Source organism: Thalassophryne amazonica, chromosome 9, assembly GCF_902500255.1.
Source record: "Thalassophryne amazonica chromosome 9, fThaAma1.1, whole genome shotgun sequence".
Classification (NCBI taxonomy): Eukaryota; Metazoa; Chordata; class Actinopteri; order Batrachoidiformes; family Batrachoididae; genus Thalassophryne; species Thalassophryne amazonica.
The window spans coordinates 113366246-113380686 of NC_047111.1; the positions used below are offsets into that span (position 1 = coordinate 113366246).

The 14441-nt window shown below is 40.3% G+C and overlaps 1 protein-coding gene across 3 annotated transcripts in view; it reads left to right on the forward strand.

Moving 5' to 3' along the window:
• Nucleotides 1–14441, forward strand: part of spns2 (spinster homolog 2 (Drosophila)) — a 214829-nt gene that overhangs the window by 80115 nt on the left and 120273 nt on the right. The window contains exon 1 of one of the 3 annotated variants that reach the window (XM_034178995.1): nt 5131–5190. The exons of the other annotated variants lie outside the window; for them this stretch is intronic. The gene's annotated coding sequence lies outside the window, so the exon portion shown is untranslated. Of the gene's footprint in view, nt 1–5130; nt 5191–14441 lie in introns of those variants that run through there. 3 annotated transcript variants of the gene reach the window in all.

The window sequence follows — 14441 nt, forward strand, 5'->3', positions numbered from 1 at the left end:
TGATAACCACCGCAGGGTGGTAGTTACTAAGGTTCCATTTTCAGAAAAGAAGCTTATATAAATGGCCCACGCATTTTCTGTTAAAAGCAGACAACAGACATATTCCTATGCATTTTGACCTGCCGAGTTCAAAAATTGCTGTTGGCATGCTGTATCTTTACCCCTTCACCCCTAATTTGCATAAAGCAAAATGGCCACCAGTTACATCAAATCTATATCAGATTCCGGATCGGGATGCAACGTCCAATTTCCATCAAGTCTGAAACCATGTGATCGGGCCCAATTTCCGATTACGTGATGGGGTCGGGACATCCCTAATTTCAAGATTATATGCAAATCAATCTAGTGACAAGGGACACTGGCAACCTAACAAAATGTATATAAAGAGAATCAGCAGACAAAAGAGGGTCTCATTAACATGTGTATAAAAGGATGAACTCCACAAATATATCAGGGAACCGTGCAGATTAATTGACCATGTCTATGCTGTGGCTGCTGCTGCTGCTGCTGCTGCTGAGTCACTGTGGCACCATGTGCCGAGTCACTGGCCAGTGAGGTCTGTCCTCTGGTGTCGAAAGCAGTAGCCCTCTGGTGTTGAAACGTATACATTATCTGTGTTCTACTGAGCCAGTTGGTTTTCAGATGGTATTATCATATTGTTCAGCATTTGTGATGGAAAAAATACACAAGAGTCATTCACATGCCATCAAGGAATAAATGGCATGTGATTGTGATTTTTAAAACCACAGGAGACATTTTCAACAGGCCAGTATAAGTAAGATTAACAAATACATGTGATTAAAACAGCCGGTGTTTTTCTCTTTTCTGCAAATATATGTACTTATGTCTCCATATACATTTCTACACGCTTTACTTTTTCTTGTTCCCCCTTTTTAATATTATTATATTTAAGTAAATTTGGAGGAGTGGGGTACAATTTGTTATACCTAACAGCTAACGTTAGCTTATCTAGCAGGCTGTAGCAACGTTTATCGTAGCTTACAAAATAGTTGGTTCTTTTGTGTTTGATAACCCACATTAATTCATACTTTTGTCTACATTTATTTTATATGTATTTGTTAATACCGTTACTGTAGTTTAACTACGCTATTATACTTTAAACACTAATTTCCGTTTTTGTTTATCATGGTAGCTTGCTGGGTATGGTTGGCTTATTAACGGCTAATTTAACTATTCTACTATAATTAGCTTATTTTCGCTATTTACAATTTTATTTACATAGTGTAGTTTTTTAATGATTCATCAGTTTTGTGTTCCTTTAAAGATATCAACATATAGTACCTAAGTTCTTAGGTTTCCATTTGATAGCATAATGATTATACTTTTATTTTCCTATAGTATGCTAACAGAGTTACTTTAGATAGATACCAGTACACTCACACACTCAGAGCTTCTGTTTCTATAATAAATACCAGATTTATAGCTTAGCGTACTAACTATATTTAATTTTACTAGTCTACATACTAAATTACCTATACTACAATCTTCTCCTGTGATGTCTTATCCTTCTTATGTCTTATTATTTATTATATTATATATATACCTTTTTCTTGAGCTGCTTGGGTGGGTAGGGAGAGTTCCTATGCGATAAAAAAGCTTTTCAACCTACCATTCCTGGTTCTCAAGACCAGGCACCTAAGTGGCTCTACTCTACTCTTTTCTACTCTCCTATTTTACTCTTCCTTTTTAGATATACCTTTATATAGTTCCACCTTAGAATTGGAATATAATATAAAGATATACCTTACTGAATTTTCATGCATTTATAGGGCTGATTATGCAGCAGAGGCATGGGGAAAAATGGTTTTGTTATCTATTTCTTTTGTAGAACCAAGGTTGGGTAGGATTATTTTGAAAGAATACATGTGGATTACATGTATGTATGTACATACATTTGGATTACGTGTAATCTGATTACTTTTGGATTATATTTCAAAGTAATCCTACCCAACCCTGTGTAGAACAAACTTCTACAAAGTATGAAAACAGCAGGCGGCCATGTTGTTTCATCCATATTAGGGATGAAGGACAGAAGCTTGTGAATAAGACACTATGAACTCAGCAGTTCAAATAACACAAAGATAAGAGTTTTCATTGCCTTCCTTGAGCAAGGAAGGCAACTTGTGGGAAACTGTAAAAAAACGGGGGTACATTTTGTTTGTTGCAACTTAGGCAGTGAAGAAGTAGAGATACAGCATGCTAACAACAATATTTAAATTCTGCAGGTCAAAATACACAAGAGTAGAACTTTTATTTCTGTTGCTAATGCAAATACAAGTAAACATGTGGGAAAATTGACTAAATGGGTGGCCATTTTGTTTATGCAAATTAGAAGGTGAAAGAGTAAAGATACAGCATGCCAACAGCAATTTTTGAATTTAGCAGGTCAATATACACAAGAATCAGCCTGTTATATGCTTTTAACAGAAAATTCCTTAAGTAGTCTACTTATCTGAAAATAGAACCCAACTAGGTAGGGGTCAATGAAGAATTACATGCAGGTCAAAATGTAAAATGGTCCAATCATGTTATAAACAATACCACATTATTTGTCTGATCATAACAATTCCAAAAAAGGTATAGTTTGGACTATCTATGACTGAATTATGGGGTAAAAACAGCAAAAATGGTGACAGAAGATCAGTTTCAGTTTGTACAGTGGTCAAAAGTTAAAGTTGCTCCAATTTCAGTAAAAAAAAAAAAAAAAAAGAAAAAAAGATGCAAATTATTGGTTAGGTTAATAGGGTTCCAAAAACGAATAGTTTGCCCCATGTGTCATGCTTAGTTCATGTTACGGGGTAACATATGTCACCAGTCATAGAATCCAATGGATGTCGACCTTGTTTGACCTTTATTTTGGAGACCAGACATTCACCACAGTCAAAACCTATTTCATTTGTTAATCCTTTCAACCAATAACTGAGGCTGGATTCTAAGTGTTGTTTCGTCACCTTACGTGGTACCGGTTAGGTCAAAATTGATGACTGGCTCATAGACTATAACAATTATGAACCTTGCAGTAGTCAAGGTTAAAAAATGAAGGAAACATTTTGTTTTAATGATGATAAAGAATGCTGTAACTTTCATGCCTAAATGATAAAGCAGGTGGTTCTGTGGAGTTGGACTTCCATATATTCTTCATCTGTATTCTTCATCTGTAGTCCCCGTCCATTCAGCTGTAGATGGGTAAAGCCCTTAGCTGGGGAATTCATTTACAATGGTCTGGCGTCCAGTTTTGGAGGGACTCCTTAAACTCTTACCTGATTCATGCTTAGTTATCCAGGGATAAGCACCGATCCTGGTGGAACTCAAAACCTATATTGGGCTTACTTATTCCAAGCTTTCAAAAAAAAACCCCTTTAGAGTGCAAGGACATCATGCTTGAGTTACCCTTGAAAGTTACTTTTAGCTTCCGCAGAGTGGGGTGTACTTCAGGTCACGATGTTGTTCGGTCACTCGGGTGTGCCGCGCTCAGAAGACAGCAGCAGACAGATGAGCTTTTTCAAAGTGTTAGTCATGCTTCTGTTTCATTTTCATGAGCCGCAGTCCTCAGAATCAAGACAGAGACTCAGTTTGCGCCACGAGCATCTCAACTGCAAAGACTTGAATGAATCATTCCTTTCTCATTTTAGAAAGAAAAAAAAACAGGCTTTGATCCTTCCAAGTTGGTCATCTCAAGAGGAACAGAATTCATTTGATAAAACAGTTGAAACTTGCTGTTGACTCATTGCTTTGAATCTGAACTATCGACCTCTGATTTTGTTTATGCCACGTTAACACTTTATAGATGAGATAACATTAACACCGATGAGTCTGATTGTTGAAATGCGCCTGTCTGGCAAACATGCTTCATGAAAGCATCACGGCGATGCTCAGAATGTGAATTTGCTCCATTCCAGGGTAAGTGCTCTAAGGTTATTCAAAGAGCGTCAGGACAACTTCAGAGACGTTGTGGTTTTATGCGGGAGTCTCTCCTGATGGTCTGTGACTAGCAGCAGCGTCACCAGCAGGACAGTCGCTGCTCTTCAATGCTGTTTGTCTCAGCTGAAAGCAGAACATCACTCTGGGGAAAGTTAACGTGTTTTATGGGACTGTTTGCTGTTTAGATGAAAATGCTCTGGGATTTGAAACCATAAATTGTTCAAGCTACAGCTGTTTTAACGCTCCACGTCAGTCAACGCAGCACATGTTGCATATGTGTTGCTCATCATGGATGTAAGTAACGGCCTCTGATTATCATCATTTCCTCGAGTTTCATCTAGACTGTTGCATGAAGGAACCCATGGGTGTTATAGGTGACAGTTATTACTTTTTCTGCACGGTACTACTGTATTCGTGGATAAGATGAGACATAAGTACGACCATTTGGATACATTTATTTTCAAGACATCCGTCACTTGGCCTGGAACATTCTGTGCAATAGGCAAAGTGTACAGATCATCACACTAAACGTAAGTTCATTTCTATCTGCAGCCAATTTTGAGTCATCAGTAATGAGGAGACAAACGTGCATCAGTTCTTCCTGTTAAAAGGGAGTTTTTCCTTCCCACTGTCGCCAAGTGCTTGCTCATAGTGGGTCGTTTTGACCGTCTGTAATTATTGTATGGCTTTGCCTTACAATATAAAGCGCCTTGTTGTGATTTGGCGCTATATAAATAAAATTGATTTGATTTGATTTGAAGTGGGAACATACTCTACCACATTTTGGCCATGTGACGGATTTCGCTTTGCATAATCCAGTATGCAGATGCCTAAGCATGAAGACCCCAGAAACTACAGACAACCACATTTTAAGGTGGTGATGGACCAGTGATCCTGCCTGAGTAGTCGTAAATCAGGTTCTCTAGAGTGGTGGATACAGAAACGTTTGGCACCGGCACACTTCTCCCAGACCTGACCTGAATGAACCAGCCTTTAGCCTGCAGGAAGAAGAAGGCAGAGATTAGAGTCCATGTAGAAAAACCTGTATCCATCATATTCATCAGTATCCATGAAGCACGTGGAAACGGCATCTATAAGTTCAGAAGAGCTTGAATGGTTTGGTATCTGTGTTAATAATTATATTATGGTCTCGAAGTCACATCAGTGTTCCTCCTCTCCACAGGTGTTGTGCTCGACATCCAGCATCATTTGACGTAAAGGACAGTGAAATTGGCTTGTTGCAAACAGGTAAGATTGTCTTAAATCTCATAATTAACCTGAAATATACATACTTCACAGATTCCCCACATTTCACCTGGCTGCTGCAGCAGTTAGATGCTTATTTTAGAGATGTGCTGTTGGATCAATTGTCTGCCTGTGTGGCTGCCAATCCAGGACCCAAGGCGGATCAGTGGTGTCGTAAATGCTGCAACACTTGACAGAATTTGTCTGTTGCTGTAACACAGAGTATATTATAATACCACCAACTCCACCTCTTACATGGAGCAGGTAGGTCAGTGGGATGAGGAGTTAGACTACCAATATGTAGACATGGGTTTGACCTGCCTGTGTCCTTGTGTCAACGGGTACTGGAGCTGCTGAAGTAGTCTGCATCCCATCTAGGGGGAGTCATAGACGCTCATCTTCTTTATGCTATGGAATCTGGGGATAAGTACCAGAACCAATGGACTCAGGGTATATATATATATATATAATATATATATATATATATATATCTATACACACATATTTTGTGGAGTATAAGTCAGGTTTTTTTTTTTACTAGTTAGGAGAGATTCTGTGATTTATAGTCCATTGTGACTTACAGTTCTATGTAAAAGTTTGGGCCCCCCCTGATAATTTTCATGATTTTCCTTTATAAATCATTGGTTGTCTGGATCAGAAATGTCAGTTAAATATATCATATAGCAGATGAACACACTGATATTGAGAAGTGAAGTTAAGTTTCTAGTATTTACAGAAAGTAAACAAAATGGGCAGGTACATAAATTTGGGCACCCTTGTCATTTTATTGATTTGAATACATTTAGCATTAATTATTGGAACACAAAATTGGTTTGGTAAGCTCATTGACCCTTGACCTCCTTACACAGGTGAATCCAATCATGAGCAAGGTTATTTAAGGTGGCCATTTACAAATGTCTCTCCTCTTGCATCTCTTTTAATGAGTGGCAACATGGGAGCCTCTAAACAACTCTCAAATGACCTGAAAACAAAGATTGTTCAACATCATGGTTTAGGGGAAAGATACAAAAAGCTATCTCAGAGATTTCAGCTGTCAGTTTCCACTGTGAGGAACATCTTTAAATCAGTTTCAGTTAAAATACAATTAGCTCAATCATGCTCACTTCAAATACATATGAATAAATGTCTATCAAATAGCAAAGAGTGTCTAATGGCACAAAGAACTGCGCTGAAAAAATGTTCATGACTGTGTGTGTGCTTTGTGTGTGTGCGTATGGTGTGCTGTTACAGTGCACACAAATACATTTATGTGTGTGTGTGTGTCTGAGTTTGTGTGCGCGGTGTGTTGTTACGGTGCAAATGAAAGACGTTCATTTCCACAGCAACGTGAACAGTAAACGGATAATTGCTGCTATGAGCTAGTTTAAACCAGTGATACCAGTAACGCATTACTCTTATCTGATCGCTTTTCTTCAGTAACGAGTAATCTAAAGTGTTAATATTTCCTAATCAATAATCAGATTAAAGTTACTTCTCCAAGTGTGTTACTACACAGTAAATTTTGCAGAGTAAAATATACTCTACTGGGATAACATTTGGTCCCAGTCTAAATAGAGTAAAATAGAGTGTATTATACGAGTAGAGTGAAATCAGCTCTACTGTCTTGTCAAATCAAGTGTTTCTACTCCAATAAGTGTTGATTTTTACACTGTGATAGAGTTAATTTAGCACTGTGATAGAGTAAATTTAACTGAATTTAGGCTGGAACCAACTGTTATCCCAGCAGAGTAAATTTTACTCTGCAAAATTTACTATGTATTATTTTTGTATTTTTAGAGCCCCACAACACCCCTAGATTAAAGGGCCACATTTGAAGACAGTTTTTCATACTACTACTACTACTGCTACTACTACTTAATAATAATAATTTTCAACAACTAAAATGTTTAGAAATAATTTAAATGTTAGAAAAATAGTATAAAGAATTTGTTACATTTATAAACAATGTAGACTATAAATTGTAAGTTTTATCATTACAGTGTTGTCAAGGGTTAAATATGAGGTCAGGAAAGATGTCTTTATTTATTTTTTGTAAAACAAGTATTGCATTGAAGTTCATTAAAGTCAAGAAAGACTGACTTTTTGTCATGTTTTACAAAAACTCTCTTTTTAGGAAATAGTATTTAAGTTCAACTTAAAATGTCAGGACATACATTGTTTACTTTATGTTACTGTTAAAAATGCACTTCCAATAAAGTGAGTATCGGCAAAACTGGTTGTCATTTTCATGTTGAGCCAGGGGGTGTTGTTGGCAGCTGCTGAAAGTAACGACTAAAGTAACTAGTAATCCAACTTGGTTACTAGTAATCAGTAAAGTAACTAAGTTACTTTTTCAAGGAGTAATCAATAATAAGTGATTGGATTACTTTTTCAAAGTAACTTTGGCAACACTGTTTCAAACTGACCTTACTGTAGGTTTGCGTTGGACCGCTCTGTCCATTTGCAGATGATGGAGTCCACTGTGCTCATTGGGACCTTCAAAGCAGCAGAAATGTTTCTGTACCCTTCCCCAGATTGTGCCTCGAGACAGCCCTGATGTCCTGCCCTGAGGTCTATAGACAATTCCTTTGACTTCATGCTTGGTTTGTGCTCTAACATGCACTGTCAACTGTGGGACCTTATATGTAGACAGGTGTGTGTCTTTCCAGATCATGTCCAATCAATTGAATTTACCCCAGGTGGAGTCTAATTAAGCTGTAGAAACATCTCAGGGATGATCAGTGGAAACAGGAGGCACCTGAGCTCAACTGTGAGCTTCATGGCAAAGGCTGTGGATCCTTATGTACATGTGATTTCTCAGTTTTATATGTGAAATAAATTTCCAAAAACGTTTTTCATGGTGTCATTATGGGTGTTATGAGTAGACTTTTGAGGAAAAAAAAAAAAAGAATTCATCCATTTTGTAATAAGGCTGTAACTTAACAAAATGTGAACAAACTGAAGTGCTGTGAATACTTTCCGGATACACTGTTTATAGAAAAGAGATCATATATTACTGTAAGCACTGGGTCCAAGTGGTCACTTGATCCCATCACAAGTTAAGCAGAGTAGGTCCTGATTAGTACTTGGCTCACAGACCACTCAGCAACACCAGGGGCTGTACTACACATTTTGCTCCATGTTAATACTGGAGTGGCATCAAGAAGGCCATGTGGTGTAAAACTTGTGCCAAATGCTCAAGTACTGTGGCAACCCGGGCAGGATGAAAGCAAATAAAATAAGCATTGTGCCCAAATGTTGACCTTGACTTTTAACCAGCTTTTTGTTGTTGTTGTTGTTGTCCTCAGTCATGTTTGGTCGACGTCAGAATCAAGTAGGTTGAGTTCAGTCCACTGAACTTGTTTAGAACAATAATGTTTTCAGGACGAAAAGTTTGGATGAAGAGTGAAACATCTTCTAAACACGTCCAGTTGATCTGACTCAAACTACTTGAATATTATTATGTAGATGCCTGAGAATCTCTACAGACGTCAAAAACTCTGAGTTATTTTGTTCACATGTTTAGGGAGACACAGGATCAATAACTGTCCCCCTGCAGGTGTAGAAATACATTTAACATGTCATATTTCTTCAGACTGTCAGGGTTTGAGTTTTGTTCTGGTTATCTGGTTTTATTTTCTAGTCTGTTTGTTATTTTTTTCTGTTTCATTGGTTTTCTGTGTTTATTCTCTTGTGTGGCTTTTCTGCTTGGGTCTTTGCTGTCTCTATCTCGCTTGTCTGTCTCTTGGTTCTTGGTGGTGGATGTTTCTCTCTCTCTGGCCACGCCCTTGTTCTGCTGTCTTCCATGCACACCTGTTCCTGATTTGCTGCTCATCACCTGGGGTTATATAAGCTCACTGGGTGTGTTAGTCCCTCGCCAGATTGTTGTGCTTTGTACCACTTTCCAGCTCTGTTCCTGTGTTCCATAGTCCTGCCTGCATCTAGTGAACCTGACCTCCTGCCTGTTGCTTAGACCACACCTCAAGCCCGATGATTATTTTACTGCTGCTTTTCCTTGACTGCCTTCTTGTGTACTGACCATTGCTATCCACCCGAGTAAAGCCTTTTTACAACCAAGGCTGTCTGTTCGAACCGTGTATTTGTGTTCAGAAAGTTTCTGACCAACCAGCCTGATACATACGCTGCACTACTAAATAACAACTCACCTGCTGAATTAACTAGCCCTGAAAATGGATGGCGCTGGGGCGTGAGAGCTACGCTGCAACAAATAGCAGGGTCGCCACGGTGAGCACGGAAACCCAGGGTGCAGGCATGGGTGAAGGAACCGTGGGTGCTGGTCTCGGTGGTAGTAGCAAATATTCAAACGAGAACATTGAAGGCTGAAGTGGAGAAGGGTTCCATGTGTACAGCAGTTGAACACAGGTCACTTGGTCCTAAGAGATGGGCGAACGCCGTTCGGTAGGGCGGGGTGATGGCCTGCGTTGCCCCCAGTCGATCAAAAGGGAGTCGGGTTCAGATCCTGAACCTGGAGTGCCAGAGAGAGGTGCTGCGAGGCATCCAGTGCAGTGACGGCAGCGATCCCAGAGAAGGTGGCGGGAGCCCCTGGGACAGGAGGTGCACTAGAGCATTGAACTCCCATCCTTCCATTTTGAGGAATGTTGAATAATCCAAAATCAGAATAGGAGCAGTGGAGGCAAATCAAATTCAAACCATATAATAATCCTCCTGTGTGGCACAGGAGGATTATTATATGTGGCATGAGAAAGAGATGTTTGGGGTCCACTGCTGGAGCTGTTGCCCCTGCGATCCAAACTCAGAAAGTGGTTGAAGGTGATGATGATAATAATCTTCTCCTTTGGATCTATGTGTTGCATTCAGTCAGTTGCAGGCTTCTCCAGCCAAAAACTCAGCTGCCAATCATCTTTTTGGTGTGTTAAATCGTATGTTAAATCCTTGCATAACAATAAATTATAAAATCACAAAATACAGGGAGGGAAAGTGTAAAGCCAATTGCAATGACCATTTAAAATCAAAATGCCAAACAAAGCATGGTGATTTAGCGGTTAGCACTGTTGCCTCACAGCAAGAAGGTCATGGGATCGATTCCCACCTGTGGCCTTTCTGTGTGGAGTTTGCGTGTTCTCCATGTGTTTGTGTGGGTTCCCTCCAGGTGCTCCGGCTTCCTCCCACTTCTAAAGACATGCAGGTTAGGTGGATTGGAAACTTCATAATTGTCCAGGTCTCCCTTGCAAAAGGGGTCTTGATCTCAATGGGACTAACCTGGTTAAATAAAAAAGTAGCCAAAGATTACAAAGTAGTTTGCTTGCGTTATTTTGCTGCAGTTTTGAGCAGCTGCTCTGTTCGGTCACAATCATGCCTTTAAAAAAAAAAAGATTTCTGACACACGAGACAACTATCATAAGTGAATGGAGCACTCAGAAGCTTGTGCTGGGGTGCAGTTTTTATCACTGCAGCAGCAAAGCAGGGCAGGTCAGCAGATATAAATAGAGAAGCTGGAAAGCAATTCTGCACCCGGAGAGCGTCTGAGGACTCTTGGGACGGAGTTTCCTGGTCTGCCCTCCACCCTAATGAATTCATCTTCTGGGGAGACACCTTTCAGGGCCCTCGGCAGGAGGACTCCCCCCCGTACCCATCTTGTCACCTTGTGCCCTCGAATTCATTCAAACATACTTACAGACTTGCACACAAAGTGCCATTGAATGCACACAGGCGGGTTTGAGTTCCAGTGGACATAATGCAGCTCAGTGTTTCACCTGATGAACTCTCAGACTCACTTTGGGTGAGCAGAAGGCTAAATACCATCTGGTTTTTAAAAAGGAATTCACTGCTGTTGGCTTTTTAATGAATAAGCTATCTCATCATTTCCAGATCTCTTTGTAGGACACAAAATATATACTTAACTCAATTTCCCTTTTGTTTTTAAAATAGTTTTGCCCATTTCTAGCAGTGAAACAAATTATTATTATTATTATTTTTTGCCTGATGTGAGGATTCAAACGTTTTCTAGGCGTCTGAGCCCAAAACAAACACAGCAGAGTGAAATAATTGGTTTTAAATGAGCAGGGTGCCTGTATTTGTAAAAGATGTCTGCGCCGACACGCACGTTCTGCACTGGCAGATTAGTACAAATCCTAACAAAAGGCAGGAAACTGTAAAGAGTGTTTTACTTTTAATTCTGTTGACATTGGCTCACTGTGGGGCTGTGCCCTCTGTGCCCTCTGTGCCGTCTGCCAGCATTGTTGCAGTGTTGATCCCGGCCTGTCGTGGGTCGGGCTCCGCTCGGCCTCTGATCCCGAGGTGACCTCTTCCTCACATCACCCTGAGGAATGATGGGAGTCCGGGTCTGAGGTGGCGCGGTGGGTGCAGACAGTGAGCCTCGGTTTGAGGTGGTTGATGTAATCGGGGCGGTGTAGGGGAAAGTCGCTGTGTTTGCAGCACACGCCCTTCTTCACACTCCCCCACTTCCGTCTCTAGAGAGAACAATCTCGACCTCTGTGAGCACCTGCACACTGGCTCCGCTTGGCGCTGCTCCCTCTGGCCGCTGTCATCTAGCAGGAACACAATCTGCCCGTGTCGGTGTTTTATAGCCAGTGGGCGTGTTTGTGGGCTGATGTCAGGTCACCATCACACCTTAAAAAAAATAAGAATAAAATAAAAATGCCGAGCCTGAGCCCAAATCACTTTTAGCCAACAGACACTTTCTCACCTTTTCTTTGGCTCTTGATCAGACCTACTGGGATGAAAAATGATCCATATTTAAACATGACTGACAAATTATTCCTTTGTGGAAAATTCAATTCTGACTGAGTGATTTGAAGCATCTGCAGCATTGTGTGAATTTTGACGGGGACACTGAAACACTTCTTTTAGATCTGGAATTCAATTCTGTTCTTGAATTTGAGTTGAATTTTTAGCTGAAGTAGCAAACGGGATGCAGAATTACAATCCTAAATTTTGGAATTTTTGCAGAGTCCTGTTGTTGACTGTTGAAAATCATCCATCCATCATCCATCCATTTTCTTCCGCTTTATCCGGAGGCGGGTCACGGGGGCAGCAGCTCAAGCAAAGCCACCCAGACCTCCCAATCCACACACACCTCCCCCAGCTCCTCCGGGGGAACCCCAAGGCATTCCCAAGCCAGCCGAGAGATGTAGCCCCTCCAGCATGTCCTGGGTCTTCTCCGGGGCCTCCTCCCAATGGGACGTGCCCGGAACACCTCTCCAGCGAGGCATCCCGGGGGCATCCGGAAAAGATGCCCGAGCCACCTCAACTGACTCCTTTCGAGCTGGAGGAGCAGCGGCTCGACTCCGAGCTCCTCCGAGTGACCGAGCTCCTCACCCTATCTCTAAGGGAGCGCCAGCCACCCTGCAGAGGAAACTCATCTCGGCCGCTTGTACTCGCGATCTCGTTCTTTCGGTCATGAGCCAAATCTCATGACCATAGGTGAAGATCAGAACATAGATCGATCGGTAAATCGAGAGCTTTGCTCCCCTACTCAGCTCTCTCTTCACCACGACGGTCTGATACAGCGACCGCATCACTGCAGATGCTGCACCGATCCGTCTATCGATCTCATGCTCTATCCGTCCCTCACTCGTGAACAAGACCCCGAGATACTTAAACTCCTCCACTTGAGGCAAGGACACTCCACCGACCTGAAGAGGGCAAAGCACCTTTTTCCAGTTGAGAACCATGGCCTCAGATTTGGATGTGCTGATTTTCATCCTGGACGCTTCACACTCGGCTGCAAACCGCCCCCAGTGCACGTTGAAGGTCCTGATTTGACGAAGCCAACAGAACCACATCGTCCGCAAACAGCAGAGACGAGATTCTGTGGTTCCCCCCTGGCTGTTGGGACGTGGAATGTCACCTCGCTCGGGGGGAAGGAGCCTGAGCTTGTGCGGGAGGTTGAGAGATACTGACTAGTGATAGTCGGACTCACCTCCACGCACAGCTGGGCTCTGGTAGCCAACTCCTGGAGAGGAGCTGGACGCTGTTGAAAATCAGTTTTTGTTATTTCCCCTTTTATCCCATCCATCATGCTGTTGTCATAGCTGCACTGCCTGCAAATATATGTGGAATATATAGCTTGTGTTTAGCTACGTGGTATGGATGTGTGATGCATTTACTTTAGAAAAAATTCCATGTTTTCCAAATTTTTGAATTGAGGTAACTCAAAATTATACACAAATCTCAATTTCATGGCAGGAAACAAACATCCCTCCTGCTTAGTTTAATCCAGTTTTATTTGGGTTTGGGTTTGAAACACTGGGAGCTACACCATGACTTTAAGTTAAAAACAGGTATTCAGAAAAAACAGAAATTCAGAAAATAATATAAAAAACATACACACATTACAAAACTAAAATAAAAACAGGTATTCAGAAAAACAGAAATTCAGAAAATAATAATAAACAAAACATAAAACATACACACATTACAAAACTAAAATAAAAACAGGTATTCAGAAAAATAGAAATTCAGAAAATAATAATAAACAAAACATAAAACATACACACATTACAAAACTAAAATAAAAACAGGTATTCAGAAAAACAGAAATTCAGAAAATAATAATAACAAAACATAAAACATACACACATTACAAAACTAAAATAAAAACAGGTATTCAGAAAAATAGAAATTCAGAAAATAATAAACATACACACATTAAAAATCTAAACTAAAAACAGGCATTCAGAAAAACAGAAATTCTGAAAAAAAACCAGTAATTAAAAAAGACTAAGAAAAAAAAATTCAGATAAACCACAAAAAGAAATTGAATGAAAAATGAATGATTGAATGAATAAATGTATTCAGCACACAGTCCAAAACAACAACAAACAAAACTTACAATGAAAAGAAAATGGATTGACAATGCATCCGTGTGCCTGAAAGGGTATAGGCAGAAGCAAAGCTTTTTAACACCTACCCCTTTAACCAAAAATAAAAATTATCTAGTCTGAAAGGAGTGGGGAGAAATAAAAAAAACCCCTACTATTCCCACTCCCATTTTCAACCACATCCATCTCTTCAACTTAAAGGACACAATCCGAATGATACCAAACAAATTTCCATTTATAATTTGGCAACACACAAAATTCATCCTTTTTCAAAAAACATCATGTCTTTATATTGATTTTTAAACTGACTGATATTTGGACATCGTTTGAGTTCCTCCGTCAGGAGATGATTTTATTACATCCCTGGGAGACTTAACAAAAAACAAAAGAAAGATACACATTTAAAAAAACATAAATCCAGAAACATAG